Source organism: Bacillus rossius, chromosome 1 (assembly GCF_032445375.1).
Source record: "Bacillus rossius redtenbacheri isolate Brsri chromosome 1, Brsri_v3, whole genome shotgun sequence".
In the NCBI taxonomy this organism is placed as follows: Eukaryota; Metazoa; Arthropoda; class Insecta; order Phasmatodea; family Bacillidae; genus Bacillus; species Bacillus rossius.
In genome coordinates this window covers 10245763-10267600 of record NC_086330.1, presented here as the reverse complement: position 1 = coordinate 10267600, position 21838 = coordinate 10245763, and the positions used below count along the sequence as shown (strand labels likewise).

General features: G+C 36.9%; 1 protein-coding gene and 1 long non-coding RNA gene across 19 annotated transcripts in view; one reads left to right on the top strand and one right to left on the bottom strand.

Moving 5' to 3' along the window:
* Positions 1–21838, top strand: part of LOC134532050 (endophilin-A) — a 167262-nt gene that overhangs the window by 105165 nt on the left and 40259 nt on the right. The window lies entirely within an intron of this gene.
* Positions 10417–12662, bottom strand: LOC134532048 (uncharacterized). The gene is made up of 2 exons (XR_010075120.1): positions 12415–12662; positions 10417–10635 (listed from the first exon to the last, which is right to left on the bottom strand). It is a non-coding gene; the product is annotated as an uncharacterized LOC134532048 (long non-coding RNA).

Here is a 21838-nt window from a genome sequence, read left to right as displayed (position 1 = left end):
TTTAAAAAGTCGTGTCGATTGCACGATCTCGGTGCATAAAGGCAACGCGTCAGCAAAACAGGGACGCCAATCTTCAGTTTCATTTCGCGGGAAGGCAGGTAACCCCTAGGCAAAGACGTGACGGACGCACCATACGATAGCGTGTTACAAATTCAAGGCAACGTCATCTATTGACGATGATATAAACTAAACTATTATTAACGCCTGTAATTCTCTAGCAGCCGCGAGCTTCACTAAGCGGAATGGGTTCCGCCAAGGAGAAGGATAGGAAGTTTCCAAGACCTTACTATATGACCGTGTGGCGGACACAATTGACGCAAACTCACTGTTTGAGAGTCTATGGCCTACCTCCTATATTTTCAGTTATAGAACTGAATTTACCCCTTTTCACTCTCGTTAGGGTTGAAATTTCATAATTATATGTATTTTTGTGTCTCTCCGGCCCCGTAAACTATATGCAAAAAAAAAAAATTATATCGATCCATTGCTGCGTTAAAGAACAAACAGTCAAACACTTTCGCATTTACTATATTAATTGTGATATCTTATTTCTTCTTTATTTTGTAGTATGTTGTCATTTCATTTGATATTTTTGTTCTATGAGTTTGTTTCGGTTGTATTCGTATTGTGGATGGAATATGACGCGATGACGGCCAGGAACCGCTTTGTTATTTTGACGAGGAAAGCGGGTTGTTAGAGGGTCTCCCTTTCCCTCTCTTCCTGGAGCAACTGCTAACAAGCGCACAGAGGCAGAAAGCTAACTTGGTTTGTGGCCGGCATCTCCTTCAGAGTTCCGACAACTAGGTTACCCCAAGGCTGATGCGATGTTCCCTTCAGTCCGCGAGCCTTTGCGCTTGTGCGGGAACGTAAAGACTCGCAAGTAAGTACCTAATTTCCCTGTTGCTAAACTTATGGTTAACGCACACGGTGCTTTTCCTGACCGAGAACTAAATACAAAATGGTGTCGACGTTCTGGAAAGTCAAGGGAATTTATTTTCAAACCTGGTATAATCGTGGAAATTCTCCAACGATAACAATTTGAGGGGGAAGTGTCATGCGCCAGTGTATTACCACTCAGGTGGTGAAAGCATTTCTTTTTTTCAGATAGAGTTTTGTGCATAGGTATTTGTACGCACTATAAAAATGCGTATTCGAGGATGCGTGTATATTTTAATGTTTGTTATATAATAATAGTTCAGATATGATGATGGTAGAGGCTGTTATATTCTTTCGGAAAATCTCAAAATAGGAAAAATATTTTTAAAAAATCAGGTAGATTTGCAAATTTTGGTGATAGGTCTGGTATAAACCAAGGAAATTTTATTACAGACTAGCTGCAATACCCGGCATTGCCCGGGCTGAACACAGGGTGTAGTTAGTAATTGTCTTCTTAATTTGAATGTCAAGTGGGAAAATTAATTTATATCACTTTCAGATCCCGACAGACGTTCTGCCAGTTTATAGTTATTTACCTGGTCTGTATGTAATTTACACTTTATAAAGCAATATATAAAAAAGCTGAAAAATAAGATATTACTAATATTGAAAATATTCCATTATCTAGCTAATGCTCGGCCTGCATTGCAATGCCTCATTCAGTTTTGTTTTTTAATGTGTTTGAAGTAGTTCCACATATACAAATCATCTATCCATCTCTCTATATATATTTATCTCTATCTACATCGATACACATCTATGTATCTCTCTATCTCTATTTATCTCTTTATATCTACATATATACATCCCACTATCTCTATATCTTCTATATGTCTATATAGCTCTACATCTATAGGTATATCTCTTTATCTAACCCATTTCATTCTCTATACCTCGCTCTATCTCAACTTATCTCTCCGTCTCTATCTCACTCTATACATATATATATATCACTCTATCTCTGTCTCTCTTTTATATTTAAATAAATTGTGTCATGAGTGCGCACTTAATACAACAAAAATAAACGAAGTGCCGCTATATAAAATAAAATGAACACATTTTTTGACACGATTCGTGCTCCAACTATTGAAAAATATGTATACCGTCTCAGTAACCTTCATGGGCATGCGCATAACAAATCACCAAAATTTCATCGCAATCGGATGAATGGTATAGGAACGCATACGGCACAAACAAACGAAAATTAAAGACATGACAAACGCATCAAACGATGGTGCGTTTAAAATTCAAGGCAACTCAATCTATTGACGAAGTTAAGAACAAAACTGTTATTTATTAGCGCCTTTATTTGCTAGACGCTGCGAGCTCCACTAAGCGGACTGGTCTCACCAAGGAGAAAAATATGAATTTGCCAGACCTTACTATGTGTATGATCGTGTGTCAGACATAGAGAAATGACTCTCTCACTATTTGTATGTCTATGACCTATGACCTATGATTTTTTCTGTTATAAAATGAAATTATCATTTTTTCACTTCCTTAGGGATGGAATTTCATATTAATATGTAGCCTATGTGTTAATCCAGGTTATAAACTGTGTGCCAAATTTCAATCAAATTCGTTCAGCCGTTTTTGCGTGATTGAGTAACAAACATCAATCCATCCATACTTACAAACTTTCGCGTTTATAATATTAGTAGGATTATTTTGTGTGGGCATTCTGTTAATGTTTTTTTTTTTTTAATTCTAGATACAAAATAAATATAATCTATTAATTTGATGACGGTGGACAATCGGTTTTGGAGATGAGCACACTTCATACCAGCTGCCGCGTAACCGTTCTCTTTCGCGATTGTGAAACATGTTTACTTAAAAAAGTACACCCGTAGCAGTTCGACGTTTCGTGTAGTCGCGCCCTTGGAGTAAATTTCAGTGCCATGCTGTGTGGTGTGTGAGATGTGTTGTTCTGGGGTCGTTATCACAACGCCGAAATACCACAACGCCGAACGTACAATAAGTAACGCCGAATACCATAACGCCGAATGTCAAAATTGACCACAACTCCGACAGCTAGAAAACTGCTGTGTACCACAACGCCGAAATTCTGTAACGCCGAAAAATGTTGCTGCGGGGAGGGGGGGCCACAGGAGCAAAATGAAAAACAACTGAATGAATTTGTGTACCTAACCTAACATAACCTAACCTAGGGTAGCCTAACCTAACCTAACCTAACCTAACCTAACCTTTGTGGCAGTCCTTCAATGGCATTTTTCGCCGTTGTGGTAATTCGGCGTTGATGTACACAGCCGTTTTCTAGCTGTCGGCGTTGTAGTCAATTTGGCATTCGGCGTTATGATTTTCAGCGTTATTGTACGTTCGGCGTTGTGGTATTTCGGCGTCGTGGTGCGTCCCCGTTGATCTGTACCCGGCGGGTTTCCCCCAGGCCAGCGGGCTGATTACGAACACCATCGACGACTAGCGTTATTCTTCACGCGGTAACGAAACACGTATCGCATTTGGTGATTACGACCCACCTTGCGATATGCGTTTCGTTATTTTCCACGGTACCGTAAAATGGGGTGAATAGGAACAGTTTCCAACTTCAAGCACAAAAAAGTAACTATATTCACAAACATATATAAATAAATTTATGCCAGAAACTTAGGTCCTTCCTTCTTCTTGCAATACCATAAGCAACAAGTGTTCTTTAAAAATTCCTTTTGTTAATTATTAATTTTTTTAACGGTGTTCCCATTCACCCCACAAAGAGGGGTGAATAGGAACAACAATTTGAATTCATCTTTGTTCATATTCAAACATTAGTAGGGCAAATAGGAACAGGTTGTAATTGTTAGACATGAACGGGAACACACTATTAATTGAATATAAAACATTTTAATACGAAAATACAAATTTTTATGAAATTTCAACTTATAAATACACAAAATATACCCTTTTCATTTTACATTATCATAAGTGTTACGAAAAATATTGTTAATACTTAGAAAGAAATACATTTTCTACTGAGTAAATCATACAACTTCAGAAATGCACATTGGTACCTACCAGTTCTCTCCACATAAAGAGAGAATTCTTATTTGAAGAACAGTATCTAATACAGAAAAAGATCACTGAGATCATTTTTAAAACTAATCATATTTTTGAATCTGGAAGATGCCTTTTCTGTGTCACTAAGTTGTAATTTTGTGACAATGTCTTCGGAACTGAAAAATGCCTCTTCATCTGTTGGGAAAAATCTACATGTTTGAGGGTTCCTTTTGTAAAAGACTCCTACGTAACCATCATCTTCTGGATGCATTACTTTGCAGACATAGAGTCTGAAGACATTCTTTGATTTCCCGTACACTTTAACCACCAAATAGTCTCCTGGATGATGAACACTTGTCGATACCGGTGTGACATGACTAACATGAGTTCCCAAACGTGGTTCCTCTTCAGAATTTGTTTGCAATGTGTACTCATCACTTTCTTGTACACAATAATCTGAGTCATCAGATGATGATGATTCTGTGATTACTGGAATTTTGGTCTTCTTTGTGGGGGCCCCTCCAGCAAGCTTTCTACCATTTGTTTCTAGTCCTGAGGGTCCTGGTTCAAACACAACTGCAGATTCTTCAAAGTCTTTCACCTCCATACTTTTGCCAGGAATAACCGTAACTCTTCTTCTCTTCTGTCGGGTTTTGGGAGAGTCAGACTGCCGTAAGCTCTTCAACAGCTCTTTAAAAGTACTGTCTATGGCTTGCACTGCTGGGGACTGTTGAGTTGATTGAGTTTCGCTCTGGGCGCTGCTGTCAATGCTTGGTAACATCTGAAGGACTTTGTTCCGACATAAAGGCACAATGCCACACTTTCTGAAACCAGATCGTACATTATCTTCTTTAAGTGTGCTAACCAACTTCTTTAACAAGCCAGGAAATTTGTCTTTGGGTACAGATGCCTCATTTCGGCCTGGTCCCTTCTTCCATTCTTCCAAGATTTGACGCCATGAATTCTTCATGGGTCTGAAGAACGCAACATCGAGAGGTTGTGTGAGGTGTGTAGAGTTTGTGGGTAAAAATATGAATTTGATGTTGTTAATGTTGCAGAGCTGTATGATGTCAACTGACAGATGAGAAGCTAAATTGTCCCCAATCAAGTATTTTGTCCCATCAAGTTTCTTCAAATAGGGTATGGCGATTGTCTCCACCCAATCACTGAAACAAAAACTATCGAACCAACCAGATTTGGTACGGTTGTATCTTGAGTTTTGTGGTCCACCTACCCTCCAACTGTCGTACAAATGTTGTGCTCTGTACACGACATAGGGAGGCAAGATTTTCCCATCTCCACTTGCCGCGAACATGACTGAAATGGAAGCTTTGGAAGAGTTCAATACACGTTCAGGGTATTTACAACCCCGCCTGAAAATTAATTTACGCTTTCCAGGATCATCACTGAAATTGGTTTCATCGAAATTGATGATATGAGAAGGGGGAACATTCATCAACTCTTTCTCCAGTTCATCAAAGTATTTAGATATGACATCATGTGACACTGCTGCCCTGGCCCTTTTAATATTCTGGCACATCCGAGCTGACAGAGCTTCTTTATGACGCTCTAAAAATGAATAAACAAAATCGCGACCAGGTGTATTGTCTTTGAATCTGGGCACATTCTTTCCCTGTCGCTCAAGAAAATCTTTTACAATTAATCGCAAGGTAAGCGAATCTAGGGGATATCCCCATTCAGCACACACTTGGAGACGATCAACCAATATTTTCTCTTCCTCCTCACTTAAAACTGTCTGTCCACCTTTTTTTTTTATTTTATCTCCTTTCTTAACGTGTCTGTGCAACACTGTCGTTGGAATGTTGTATTTTTGTGAGCACTTTCTATAAGAAAGACCATTTTGAATGTGCGTAACAGCCAACTTGAGAATATGTGGTGGGCAATCTGCATGCTTACGCTCAGTAACTGGTTGATATTTTCGTGGCATTGTTTAGGCACACGTCATAATCTGCAACAAAAACAAAATACAAACTGGTACGTAATATCGGGAATATATTTCAGAGTATATATTTTTACTCTATGGTAAGGAAACAACCTACAAACATGTTCTATACAGAGTGGGGTGAATAGGAACACTCTTCTTCAGTGTTCCTATTCACCCCACAGTTACATAAACATAACCTCACAAAAACAAAATGTTAGCATCACATGTTTGAAAAGAAAAAATATATATATACATAAGAAAAATTTTAAATAGACCTTAGGTTAACACAAAATAAGTTACATTAAAGGTATATAAAGTGTAGTATTATACTTACAGATGAAGTTTTGGGGAATAAATATTTCATAGAATCTAGAGCACAAAATTTACAGCTGTGTTATTTGTTACTCAGTGGTACCAACAGTGTAAAATATAATTTCTCATCTTAGTATCATGTTAGCAAACTGACAAAAAATTAACTCAAAGACATTGCACTGCAATTATGCTTCACATGATTTTTTTTATATTTACATGAAGTTTTGTTCCTTTCCACCCCACTGTTCCTATTCACCCCATTTTACGGTAACGCTAACCTGCGATACGAATCCATGACGTCAGAGGACAAGCAACAATTGAACAATTAATATGTTCGTCGAACAGACTATTTTGTAAGTGAATCATGAATACTTAGTGTTACTGAGAACAAAATAATCTTTTTTAATGCACTAATTTCTTAAATAAAGTATTTAAAGCTTTTTTGCTGCCTTTTTCGTAGAAGTTTAAATTAAAAATGCAGTTAAAGATTTCGCATCGTCATTGTGGCTAACTGCGTCTTGCCATGTAAACATAAACATCGAACGAGAAGCATGTTTAAACTTCAATAGAATGAAAATGAGGCCACTCTACAGGTTACAAAATTAAAGGAACAACTAATTACCACGAACCCGTGTCTGTTTTTATTTTACCTATTATTGATATGATATGAAGAATGGAATTTAACAAATATTTAGTCAAGTTTGGTGTGCTTGTGTAAAATCATAACCTTATACTTCAAAGTTATACATATATGTGGTTATTAGCATACCTAATAAAAACAACACTTTTTAACATATTTCCAGCGGTGAGCTTTCTAGTTTATGTAATCTAATCAGTTAAAATTTTATAAATATATTTTAATACTCATGTGCTTTCGTGGATTTTATATACAAGTGTTTTGAAACAATGTTTCCAAGATATTAGTACCATTCGTAAATAAAAATAATTTTGCTAATATTTATATCATAGGTCACTCAAACATTTTTTACTCCCTTCGTACACTTGGTAAAGTTTAATTACAGTAGATTATTTAAATTTGTGGTTTTCTTGATTAGAGTGCACATGCCGCTATTAAAGAGGACACTGTGTTGAATTTTTGTGTTCTCAGTTAAAATAAGCCTTAGAGTGGCACTGGTAAAGTTACTGCTGCCCAACAGAAATCATGGTGTGGTTTATTAAGAGCCACAGAGAGTTTGCAGCCAATTTTTCTTCAAATAATGAATGTGAAGCTTGCATGTATCTGTGGATTTAACTGGCAAAGAGGCTTAACAAACGTTTAGGGACATTAAAAACCATTACCATTGGCAAAATATTAGTTTTCTTATTATTTTTTTCTTTAGTGAATATAGCGTTACAATTTTTATGTAAGCAGCAGCCTTCAATTACAATGGAGAAGATATGGGCTACTTTTTGTATTTTCATTTTTTGAAGTCTGTTTTAAACTCTTCAGTGTGTTAGGTTGCATATTCTAAGGATAAAATTAGGCCCATAATGTTTCAATTTAAAAAGATTGACATTTTAAACAGTTATTATGGAACAGTTCTTGAAAATTTTCAGTGTAAGAACAGTATTTTTTTTATAATCTGAGGATATGAAAGTTCATTGCTATGTTTTTTTTAATTGCTGTTTAATTTAATCTCACCAATGACTTAAACAAGTGAAACTAAGTACTGAGTAAATAGAGTAAGTACTGAATAAGTACTGTGTAAACAACTTTGTTTTCAAGATGGCATTCAAGTTGGTTAATGATCCAACATGTATGTAAATTATTAATATGCTGCAATTATTTTAAAAACTGTCTTGAAATATTCAATAATTTTAATTCTCCGCCCCCCCTTTTTCCCATTAAGATAAATTAATAGATTACTTTTTCTCAGCAAGTTTAGAAATTGATGGTTTAATATGTAAAATAATATTCAGTTTGAACAATTTCTGATGTACATGCATACCAATTATTTAATCCATTTTTTTTTTAAATTCAGTAATGGATCAACATGATATATGCTGTAATAAAAAGAGCAGCTTAAGCAATAGCTGCTAAGATAACAGCTGGCAATATTATCCAAGTTATATTTCTGAGCAGCCTTGACCAGAGAATTATCCAAATCTTCGGTACAGCATCATCATTGGGAATGATGTAGATTCTAGAAGGTGGTTTTGTCCCTCAACCTCTGGTAGACATTATATTGTGGTAGTCATGCATTTTGTTTATTCTATACTTTTCCAAATATTTATTTGAAAATTAAATATATATTTTTTTCAATACTGGTATGCTTCCAATTTGGTTTGAGATTGGTGTAGTGGGTTTAAAATAAGAGTGGTGAAAATTAAGTAGTTAAGATACCTGAAAGTTGACAGAGAGAAATTGGAGGTGTGCTACATTTAAAATGAAACACAAAAAAAATGACTTGCATGAACATGGAAGTGTTAATAGTTCATATTAAAAAAAATTAAAATTGAAGTTGTTCTACTCAGAAGTGTATGCAGAATTTTGTTATGAGGGAGGAAGGGGGATGGGGAGGAGGAAAGTGGTATAGAAGCACTTAGCCTGCTGTTGGCTTTATTTTATTTTGGGGGGGGGGGGGGGGATATAGATTTTTCTTTTAGGATTTTGGGGAGGCATATATTCCTCTTGCCCCTACATATACCCCTGGTAGGTTCATTATTAAAACAAGACCTCTTACAATCCTTGTGTTTTCATAAGATAGCCAAGAAACCTAAGAGTTTTTTTATGCATATTTGTTATAATAGCCATCAGTCACAATCAGTTACATATTAATTTACTGTATTAGTCTTTTATTTAAGTTAAATTTTACTTAATATAGTTAAATAAGCTGTTCAAAGGCTTCATCACATATTTTAAGAAACATTTGATTTTATCTCTAAATACTAGCTCAAAAATTGCTTATTTTAATATTCACACACATCTAAGCACAGATTTAATGGTTATTGGTTATTCTGATGATAAATAGAAAGATAAGAACAGTGAGTGATGATAACAATTCATAAGATGCAGTGTGTTGACTGGGGAGGTGCAAGGAATGGAGCTGTACCAAACTTTATCGCAAGATGAATCATACTAAGTCAATATTTGTTCCTGAATTATCTAACTAAATGCAATATGTGCCATTTAATTTGTTTGTACTTGTCTCGGTCTCAATAAACATACCTACATTGATTCTAAACTTACAATAATAAAAATTAGTTCAAAATATTTTTTTTATATTCATCCACATGAAACAATGTCTATACTGTATACAAATGGGCTCACTGGCAACAACTAGCAGTTGTACCTGCTGGAACTTGCATTGATAGTCAGCTAGCCTAATGAAATTCTTCCATGTTATATCTTGTTTACACAAAAAAAAAGAAGTAAAGAATGGTTATATACAAGCATTGTGAAATCTTTGACTGGAAAAACCTTGATAATACTTTTAGTCAGCATACTTTATAGAATGTGTGCTTTGTTATTAGCACCTCCTTTATTATAACTCTGCCTCTATAATACCTAGTGTAACCTATACAATTCATACTGGTAATGATTAATAGTACAATTTAAAAATAATAAAAAAAAGAGCAGCATTCAAGAAAGATAGCTGGCAGCTGATAAACAACATTCAAGAAAGACAGCTGGCAGCTGATGAGAAGCATTGGGAATATGTGCTTCTGAAATGGTAACAAGCAATTTGATTAAAAATGCATCAAAGAACTTAAAGAAAAGTTAAAAGGCATGCTGGAAGCATGTGCTAAAATTGCTAATTATGAGAAAATATTGTGTTAAGAAATCATTTTTTGTATCCTTACAGACATGTGCATTGATTTTTTTTATTGGACAGGCTATTAATAGTTAATATTAATAATTGTTTAATTATAACTATCCATGGAAATAGTTGAGCTATTAAATAATACACTCTTTGTAAATATTTTTTGTTTGAAACCAAAACAAAGTCTGAAATTGCAAAATTTTTAAATAAAAAACCTGTAAACATGAAGCAGCACATGTATGTATGAGATTTACTTTAAATAACAATCTATCATTAAATGATTCATAGTATCTATTTTTTACACACAAAAAAAAACAATGGTTCAAAAAAGCCACTGCCAACTCTCTCAGGACAATGAGATCTGCTGAAACCAGGAAACAAAAATTTAACATGTGTTTAATATAATATCCAAGTTATACTCAAAAGTAACATGGAAATGAGTGAACACTATTTTCATTTCACAATTTCTTTAATAAATGCAACAAACTTGATAACAAAGTATTTATTAAATTGCATAGCTTGTTTCTTCATGTTTCTAAGGTTTTCCAACTGCTATGAGGGTGCAATCTGGCAATTCGAAGGGATTTTGATGGTTTCTTAACAATCTTCTCTGCCTTCTCCTCCAGTTCGATATTTAGCAGAAAGGCAGCAAAGGCCATTGTGTAGAACCTGAAATATTTTCAAACATTAACTAAATTAGTGTAATATAGTTTGGTAGGCTACTAATTGTTAACAAGAGGGCCTGATTAATAGAAATAATTTTTAATATGGTATTATTGAGCTAATATTCCTCGATGTAATGCATAACTGCATTCATTTTTCTTTAATTTCTAAAAACAATTTTAACTTTTTTACTTCTTTTCCAACAATTCTCCATGAGTGTGTTGTAATTCTTCAAGCAGTTAAACTAGAAATATGCCATTTTAATAGCTTGTTAGGTTAGGTAAATCAAAAAATTTAATACATGAGAATGATTGGTTGGCTTAAGTAAGCTACATTAAAAATACTGTGTGATTTTGTGAACTGTTTCTTAAGTTATGTTACCAACAAAAATAATAGGTATAAACTGTAGTGTGGTTGGTTAGGTTAGAGTTAGCTGTGTTACAATATATAATTCTTAAAAACTGTTAAAATGAGTTCACAGTATATTTAATATAACTACCATAACCTAATAAACTGTCTACACTACTTTCAAGTACTGTATTTGTAGTTAACCTAATCAAACCAGCCATTCCCACCATTAAGTTAGATGAATTAAAAATAACAAAAAAATAGTGTGGATCTGTGTGAATGGTTAGTTAAGATAGGTTAGTTACATTAATTGTACTACAAAATATGTGTGGATGGTTGGTTAGGTGAGGTAAGCTTAATTTTCTATTAGTAAAACAATGTTACAGTATTGATAGCCTATGTTAATTATTGGAATCAATGTCTGAAAACTAATAAATAAATTTTAAAAAAAAACATATGGAAAAGTAGCTTTTCACCAGATTTACCTCATTATACAATATTTAAAATGCAGCTAACCTAACCAAATGTAGACATGAATAGATTTGCAGTATTTGAAGTGTAGCTAACCACACATAACCAACAATTTAAACAGTAAACAACTTGAAATATCTCAACAGAAATAAGTATCAAGGTTAATAATAGGAACTCAAAATTACCGTTTTCATAAACTTATTTTTATAATAAAGCCTCGCCTCCCCTACATAAAAGCTCGAAATGTTATTTAATAGAATCATCCTGCTTAAGGAGGGGAATTCCTAAATAAATTATTCATCAAGTTATTTGTTTTATGATCAGCCCCACTTGTTAACAATTACCTATGTTAACACACTTAGGTAATAGAGCCAATATGTAAATGAATGAGCACAAATTAAAAATTTCTTGCACAATTGAACACACAAGGAGGCCGGAAATAGCTTTCTGAAACTAAATAGAGAAATATACCATTTACTGTCTGAAGTCTACAAGCGCACAGATTAAACAAAAATGCATGTTGAGCCGTTCGTAGGCAACGGTTGAGCAAATACTCAAACACAAAATATGCATAAGCAGCCTATTTGAACTATTTATAGCTATGTTATGTTCATAATGTGCGTGTAAATAATATCGCTCTTTAGGTTAGGATTAATTTGATAAGCTATGACACGGCATTTATTTATTCTTCTTACCTACTTTGATCGTATTTAAACCACTTCATAATTATTCCACACAAACTATGCATTGAAAACAATGATTTCATGGTACAATTAATAAACATAAATAGCATGTTAAAAATAATGTTCGCGTGTTAAATATACACACGCTAACCTAAAACAATTGTTTTCGTTTAACTTCATCGCTTTACATCGTACTCGACTATATTTAAAACAATAATGTGCGATTATAATGCCGTTTTTATGACGGGAGGACATTATTTTTAAGAGTAATTATATCACTTACCTCACAATCGCTTCGTATCACCACTTGAAATGCCCGTGATATATAACGTAGCTCCGGTGCGATAAATATCACTTGAAAAGTGTGCTCGTAATCAAAGTTTGCGATATATACCGCCACAACGTCATCAATATTCGAAGTTTAACGAAACACGATGTGTTCGTAATCACGTTGCTGGTTCCTGCGATATTCTTCGCAAACCTTCGTTATTTATCGCAACTTATAACGCAAAGTGTGTGCTCGTAATCAGCCCGCAGGGTTGTGCGCGCGCTGCGTCCTGGGCCGAGACAGCGGCCTCATTAGCGGCGCATTGTTGTGTTATCGGATACGGCGCGGCAATTTCCCGCCGCCCCGCCCGCACACGGCCGCAAAGCGCCCCGCCACGCAGGGCGAATTAGCCGGGTTGGGGGGGGGGGGGGTTGTCTGTAAAGTCGGTTTACGGACGATAATTTTCAAATATTATTATTTACAGTTTGTGCAAAATTTAATTGAAACAATTTGTTTAAATATAATCACGAACAATTAGTTAAAAAGCCACGCCTTAACCTGTTTGATATTATAGAATATTTTCTTGCACGGTGTTTGGCTGGCCGGTTCTTGCACGCTCGGCTCAGGCGGAACATTACAATTTTTTTTCGTGCGTGCAGTCGGCGTTCATCGATTTACAAGATGTTATCACGTCAAAAAAAATTAATAAATAAAGAGCGTGTGCACAACTCGGTACAAGTGATAGGAGTGAAACTTCTTCGGCATTTCGCGTGTTTTTGTGAGCATTTCTTTCACACATACTTGACATCTGTGTGTTTCGTGTATTTAATGACATTGGCTTGTTTCAAACGAACTCTTCGAATAATCGACTTAAAGAACAAATTATGAAAAACAACCAAATCGTTGCTTAAATTTCCGTGTGTAGATGTTGGAGTTCGAAAAGCCTACTATTTTCCCAGGGATTTTAGTGTGGCTATCAATTTTTTTTAAATTTTTATTTATGAAGAAAACTTATATATATCCATGAGATTCGAGCGTAAACATAACTTTAGACGGCGGAGAAATGAGGATACGGGTGTAATGCAAGGGCCTTGGGTGTTTTAAAGTATCTGTACTGGGTGTTTCATGCCTAAAACGCAAGGGCGTCGCCAGCCGATGGCCTAGGGGGGGGGGGGGGAGCAAGTTGTGGGAAAAGTATGTATTTTTTTTTTGCATTTGGCTACATTATTTTATATCTCTAAGGCTCTAGGGGGGGCAACTGCCCCCCATCACCCCCTCCCCCGCCCCCCCCTTGGCGACGCCCTTGCTAAAACGTATTCTAAAAACACGCGACTCAGCCCTTTTAACTCTAAAAGAAATAAGGAAACAGAACCACCCATTCTCCCCCAGCGCATTTTTAAATACTTTTGGGCTCCGCTGGAATATCTCGGAGCAGTTTTCCAATCACGTGGTTGCTTCTGAAGCTCTGTGTTTGTGCCTCGATCTCTCGTCGACGTGGGAGCCGTCGCGGAGATCACACACGGGCGAGTGACGATAAGAGATCACACACGGGCGAGTGACGATAAGAGATTACACAACGACGGAAATGCGTCGTCAGAGGAAACTGGCATTTCCCGGGGAAAACTCGTCGGCTTCACGACTTACGTCCACGACTTTTGTCACTTGGGGGGAAAATTATGTTTCCACCTATCCGGGGGCGTCCCCGTTTTTCCCTAGCGGAAATCAAGTGATCGATCATTTAAACTATTCTTTTTCGCTCCAGATTTCACGTTTGATGCCTTTGTTTATATTCCCTTCTCTTTAACAGCTAGGTACTCACAGAAAGTAATTCTTTAAACTACTTTGATAATAAATTTTTAAGGTGCTTGAAAGACTTTAACAAACTTCCCCCCCCCCTTCCTTCCTTCCCCCCCCCTTCCTTCCCCCCCCCCTTCCTTCCTTCCCCCCCTTCCTTCCTTCCCCCCTCCCCCCCCCCAAAAAAACAGGAATTACGTAAACTTAATAATGCCTCTTGGGTTCATACCGGGTCACTGAAGTCCGAAAAATAAATACTATTGTAAAAACGATAGCCACTATAAACTGAAGATTGTTCTGCCCATGTTTTACCATTAACTCTGCTCCGTATGATTAAAATCCCGTGATCATATTGAGAAAACAAATGCGTTAGATATTTATGTAATAGTTCATAAAATTTCTGTTGTCACTGCATGCATGTTAAAATAGTCTCGAAATATAACGAGCAATTATTTTGTAAAATCGAAAATAGTTGAATGTTTGGCAGGTTTGTGGTACGTTTGCGTCAGTTGGTATGTTATTACTAAGATTGGAAAAGTTAAAGACAGTGTTGTTTAACTTGTAACTAACTAATGAACTGTGTAAACAAATCTTGGAAGTCAATTTTAACCTACTTCTAATTGTACTGATTTGAAACTTTGCAAGTGCATGTAATCAGGTTGACAATACAACATTTTGGTGCCATCTAACTAATCTGATGATGAAGCCAAGAGGTGGATAGTGGAACTCTTCAGTGACAACTAGTAAACCCCTTTTTAGTCCGTTACTGAAAAATCGCGTATTTTAAAACTATTATTTGTGAACTTTTTAGTGTATAACTGATACAAGTGTGCTTTGCTAACCTGTTCCTCCTAACATTGCCGAGTCCGTGGTTGAAAGATAATAGGCATGGAGCATAGCGCCATATTTTGACGAGGCCTTGGGGGGGGGGGTGGGTGGTTGTTGTGTTTGCATTTTCCAGTGAGAAAGTAGCGAGCCGTGGCTTTGTTTGCCACAATTTGGCCGCGTATTTCTGTTTAACATAATAGTTGTTGGCCTTCACTTGCAAAAATGAATCTACCAACCACTGATGCACTTTACAACGCTAATGATAAGATTAAATTGATCGCGAATAGATGTTAAGACACATTTGAACCGTTGCGAACTCATTCAATTGAGCAGCTTCACACGAATCGCACTGCCGATAAGGTTGCCATCCACAGCATGGAAGATTATTGAATGACCAGACAATTAACACACAACGTGACTAATGTAATCTTTTGGACATACGCCACTGCTAAACACTTTTTTTTTAGAAGAAAACTAAAAAATACCCAAAAGACAAAAACACAAATTAAGCAAAAAATTGCTGTTGTCAACAGGATATAAACACCACATAATATTCCATAACAGGAATATGGTCAACAAACAAAGAAAAATAAAAATAAATGGACTACAGAAAAAGTGCTTAGCAATGACGTATGTCCAAAAGCTTGCATCAAGTCATGCACTCCCATGGCACAAATCTTTCAAAGATAATAACACACAATGTATTTTTTTCAAGATGGTTATTCAATTAGGAACTATTTTTTTTATCATGTTATGTATTTATACGTCTCAGAAATAATTTTCATTTGCACAGTACTAAAATAAATTGAAATTGTAATAAATATTTCGTGTGTATTGAAGTGGTGTTTTCATCGTTTTTCAACAAGGCGCCTTAGGTGTCTTACAACTAAGTAGTCTTAAATGTTTAATTTTTGTAAGCTGAGCGAAGTCGGTTAGACTGCCGGGCGAGGGAGGGAGGGAGGGAGGGCCACGCCTCTGCGCCTTACGCCCTTCTTCAGCGACGCCGACGGCGAAGTAGGCCATCGAGCCAGGCGCAGGCCTCAACACGCCGGCCCGCCGCGCCGGGAATCAGCCCGTCAGCAGAATAAAGTTGTGTTCGGCGGAGGCGGGAGTTTGGAGCTGACTGACTTCTCCCGCCGCGTTCTCATATCGTGCATGCATAAACATGCATAAACTGTACAAAAACAATGTACTCACTCGTCATATGTACGTGACTACGCTGATGGTGTAACGTTACAACTACACGTGTTGTATTTTTACTTCAGTGCTCATGGCAAAAAAAAAATACTATAAAAAATGTGAAAGTACACATATTTGGTTGAAATTGCCATAGTTGTTGGTGCATTTTTATTCTTTTTTAGTACGTAAATGTTTACTAGCTGCCAAAGTATTTTTAATTTTGACGTTATAACGTCTTATAAATCGATGTTCGCCGGCTGCACGCCCGAAAAAGCGTGACTCATTGTCACGTTCAGCCTGAGCCGAGCGTGCAAGAACCGGTCTACCACCGTGCGAGAAAATCTTCTATATTATCAAACAGGTTAAGACGGTCTTTTTAAAAGCAGCAATTTAAAAAAATTTATTTATTTGTTCATTTCAAATTTACAATTTATTGACATTGATTTCATTTCAGTTTATTTCTATAACTAATAGTTCGTGATTATATTTAAACAAATTATTTAAATAAAATTTGCAAAAACTGTAAATAATATCTGAAAATTAAAAAGTATGCCATTTTTCATCAATGTTTTCTTATGACGTTATCACGTAAAATTATCGTCCGTAAACCGACTTTACAGACAACCCCCCTTTTTTTGTAGCTTTTGGATGTTGTTAATGTACGTTGTGTACATCAGAAAGATTGTTATCTTTTATTGATTAAGTAAGTCAGTTCTAGTATCTGAGTAAACATTGCCAAGTGAAGAGAATACCACTTTCATGACGACGCGACGTTGAACTAGTCCTGTGTAACCAATAGTCTAGTGTGAATTAAATGTACGTATGTTTCTGCAGTTGCTTGGTCATTCTAAAATGTATCCTGTGAAATTGTTCATTTTTTTATTACTTTTGTATAGTCAACTAACGTGCACTGATAAAAAAAAATTATGGCATTAACCATTGTAAATATTTTTGTATTATTTAACACGTTAGTAATTGAAGAAAAAAGCACATGCCAAAATGTAAAATTTATGTATTTTCATTAATTATTTTACATTGTGGCTATGGAGTGAGTTAGGCCTCTGAGCACACTGCCAAGATGCATGATGCGTGTTCCTTTGTGCCCAGAACATGTAGAATTCGAGGGTTGGATTGGGGAAATAAGCTGTAACACGGAGTATTGTTTTTTAAAGCTGTTATAAAGTACAGGTTGGGTTTGCTTGTATGTTTACTTGCGAAAAGAAATCCGTTTTCGGTATGTAACTTTGTTGCCGATTGGTCTAGCGAACGTGCCACTAGTTTGTAGGCACCGTGGGTGTTGATCACAAAAAAAATTCTCTACCGCGCATTTCAGCTTGACTCTACCTTAGATTAACTCTTACTTTTGATATCGTTATACCCAAACACTAAACTTATTTTTTTTTTGCCGTTTATTAGAACTTCAGTAGGTCAATGTAAGTAATTTTGAGTCGCGTTCCGATGAAAATGAGCTATTTCTGTCGTCAAACCTCTGTTCACTGAAAAATTATGTTGATTAGCATGCGTTGACCAAGGAATCGGTGGAATGCACGATAAATCGAAAGAAGTCGCGTTTATCGATGGAATTCTGTCAATTAACAAACTGCGTATTATAATTAATGTATTTGGTCATCAATTTTAATCTGTTGATTAGTGACCATTGTGACATTTGTCGCTTAGTACTCTTTTGTTTGTACGTTAAAGTAATACAGGAAGAGATTTAAATAGCGAAATAGCTCACGCTTAAGAAATCTAGTCACGAATAATACTTAACAAAATTAAAAAAAAAAAAAAGCTATCTATTGTACTTAAAACTGGAGCTGAAAAAATTTGACTTACAACTGTGGGGGGGGGGGGGGGGATCCTTTCGATGAACATACATTTTCTTTCAATTACCTACTTGCATTTAATATCACTTTCAGCAAAAGTCTTTGAAAAAATAGATGTTGCCTACTTTTTTAGTACCAAATAAATCTATGGTTCCGAATTAATTTCTAGGGTTTTCTGAATGCTTGTCGGAGTTTTACAGCTAACAAAAATAAGGGCCCTTGGTAAAGCAGTTTGGGAGCCGTCATTTCTAAATAAGGATATGTGGCTGGCTTGGCCATAAAGCTTTTGGCATCCGCATCGTAGCACTGCAAAGCACCAATCACACCCGGAGTACAGTCTCGCTGTTGGGCCCGCTGCAAGTGTTAGGGGGAAATAATTCAAAATCCTTGAAACTCAACTTTTTCCTCTCTATGAAACCAAACTATTCTTTTTCTTCTAGTTTATTTTTTTTATTTTTCTCTTTATCTCTTTTTTTTTATACAGGTAGGTGGAAAACACAGGGGTTCCCTGATTCAGCGAAAATCTGTAAAACATGGAAAACACAGGGAAGTGAAAGTGTCTTTTATACCTGGGAAAGCAGGGGAAATCGGTTATTATTTAGTTACCAAACTGTGTCAGTAATTTTTCTTACTATGCAGCATTGTAATGTCTTAAAACTGGCATGTATTGTACTAAACTATTCGTGTGTTAACAATCCGTATGTGATCTTTATTGACATTATTTAAACGTACGGGATACAAATAATTTAGTATTAATTTGAAGTAAATTATGGATATTTACGGTCTTTTGCCACGATCGCAATCAACATGGTAGATATAGTTTCAAAGTTCGCATCATGTTTGCATAGTTGGTTGTGTAATTTTGATGGAAATGATAACTGTGCAAGCTTTGAATTGTGTAAGAAACTTTTTAATGGTCAATTCTTCGTGTCATGTAGTTGTGTTTTTTTATGATGTGTTATTGTTAGAGACCTGCACAATTCGCGGATTCATTTCGTGATATGCTACAATTCAAATAATTATACCTTAGCGCTGCTTCTGCCATTGGTTCACTGTTAATCTGGATTAATGAGGGCCAATAAGAGACCCTCGCTCAAAGAAGTGTCGAATCACAGACACTCAGTCCAGACGACTCACAAGTCAGCAGCCAATGAACAGGTGGCATTTGCCCGAGTGTGTAGAGTGTAGTAGAGTCTATCCTGGATGTCATTGAACCCGCGAATTTTGCAGGTCTCTAGTTATTGTGATACCTGCTGTGTTGCCAAGCGGACCGATGACACAGAGGGGAAATGTCTGGCGAGACAGGGAGTTCTCGGGAAAACAGGCTACTCGCTACAGGTCAAACTGGAGCTGTATCCTATCCTGAGTGTCGTGTGTCCCGTTGGAACAAATTGCGGTGGGGCGATGTTGATTCCCGCAGCGTACATGTAGGAACTAGGGTTCTGCAATGACAGATTGGATGAGTTCGCCAGTTACCGACAGCTTTTTCACTGGCGACAGGCTACCTGCCTCTCAGATCCCATGCACCAGCTCGCGATAAGTATACCTAATTGGATCGTTACCACAACGCCGAAATACCATAACGCCGAATGTCAAAATTGACAACGCAGACAGCTAGAAAACTGCTGTGTACCACAACGCCTAAATAACAACTGAATGAATTTGTGTGTGTTTCATAAATGTATCATAACGTCGAAATACCACTATCAAACCTAACCTTACCTAACCTAACCTAACCTAACCTTACCTAACCTTACCTTACCTAACCTTACCTAACCTTACCTAACCTAACCTAACCTAACCTTACCTTACCTAACCTAACCTAACCTAACCTAGCGTAATATAACCTAACTTAACCTAGCCTATCCTAGCCTAGCCTATCCTAGCCTAGCCTAACCTAATCTAACATAAAATAACAACTTAACCTAACCTAACCTTTGTGGCAGTCCTGCAATGACTTTTTCGAAGTTAGTGTATTTCGGCGTTAGTGTATTTCGGCGTTAGTGTATTTCGGCGTTAGTGTATTTCGGCGTTAGTGTATTTCGGCGTTAGTGTATTTCAGCGTTAGTGTATTTCGGCGTTGTGGTAATTTGGCGTTGTGGTACACAGCAGTTTTCTAGCTGTCGGCGTTGTGGTCAATTTGGCATTTCGGCGTTGTGGTATTTCGGCGTTGTGGTGCGTCCCCGACGTAATCAAATCAACACAATTATTTGGTATGCGCTCAGCACATTCTTCCTTCCTTGCTTCAAGCGCACGCGCTGACAGGCAGCCTGAAGTCCGACCAGTTCTGTCGCCCGCCGCCAGGGGCGCGTGCGTCGCTGGTACACGTCCAGATGCAAACAAGCACCAGTGCGCGTCTCAACACCCAAGCTCCCGACCCCAGCATGGTAGAAACTTGTCTGCCCCTGGCGGCTTCAGGATGACTTTTCGGGAGGGGCTATCGCACAAAGAAAGGTCGTAGTTGCAAAAAAAAAATTAAAGTGGTCAGATGTTGGCCTGGGAAAATTATTTACAAATTACAGGTTTAAAATACAGAACCTTAGTAGCTCCATGCAACTTTTGATGCGATAAAAGTTTAACATATGAAATTAAATATTTAAGTAGGCTGAACCTAAATATACACTAATCAATAAAATTGGTCTCGGGAGGGGCTATCGCCCCCACCGTCCCCCCCCCCCCTTCTGGAGCCGCGCTTGTGACCAACTCTTCCTGGACCATCCTTGTCCTGTATCGAACCTGCTTGCTTATTGCCTGCACTATTTAACCCCGCATGAATGAGCCCAGGGCTTTCCCTGCGTCTGTGCAGGTTTTACCTGTGCCCAACTTAACTAGTTATAGTCGAGATCTAAGATAGGGAAGTTAGTCACGGCATCAATTGCTGCCATGGCTGGCCAATGCCCGTACAAAGCACACGCTGCATGGCTGAAACCCAGCATGATTAGACGTAAATACCTCGGTCTGGGACTCACCTAGAGTCTTCCCTAGCCCAGAACCACTTCCAAACAGAAACGGGAAGCCTTCCTTTCACAGACGAGAGAGCCAAACGCCCAATCGTGCATCTTCGGTTTTTTTTTGTTTGTTGTAAAAGTTTAGGTTAGCTACATTATAAATACTTTAAAACATTGTGGACGGTTGATTTGGTTAGGATAGCTACTTTAACGATACTGTGAAATCATGTAAACGATTTCCTAGCCCTTGATAGCTACATATTAAAAAGTTATTTGCTAAGCAACCATAAAATTATTTTACAGTATTTCTAATGTAGCTATACTTATCTAATATAACCGACCATCCACAATGTTTTAAAGTATTTATAATGTAGCTAACATATTCTAATCGACCGCAAAATTTAATGCCACACCGGTTTATACAATGAGATAGAACGGGGAAAAAAACTAGCATGAACTTCGGGGAACTTCGGATGTGGCTCTCTCGTCTGTGAAATGAAGGCTTCCCTTGATGATATAGTTGTGGTCACAGAACAAGTAGTGAGATATAGAAGTGCGACTCTTACAGTGGAAACTGAAAACATGTTTCGCACGACATGTGAAGCTATCTGTTGGGTAGGCTCATAACTACCACCAAAAAAAAATCTCAGGATAGAGGTGTTGGTACAAAGTTTTATGTTAGTAATTTTAATTTATCTACTTGACGACTAATTACTTAATAAAAGTGATTTAAACTGTGCGAAATACACTTAATGCTGTTCTGTATTAAAAAGGTCATGTTTCATGTGAATGTGTAGAAGATGCAAATATTTCTGGTTTGCCACACCACCAAAATATGTAGCTACCAAACTAGAGTGAATTAAT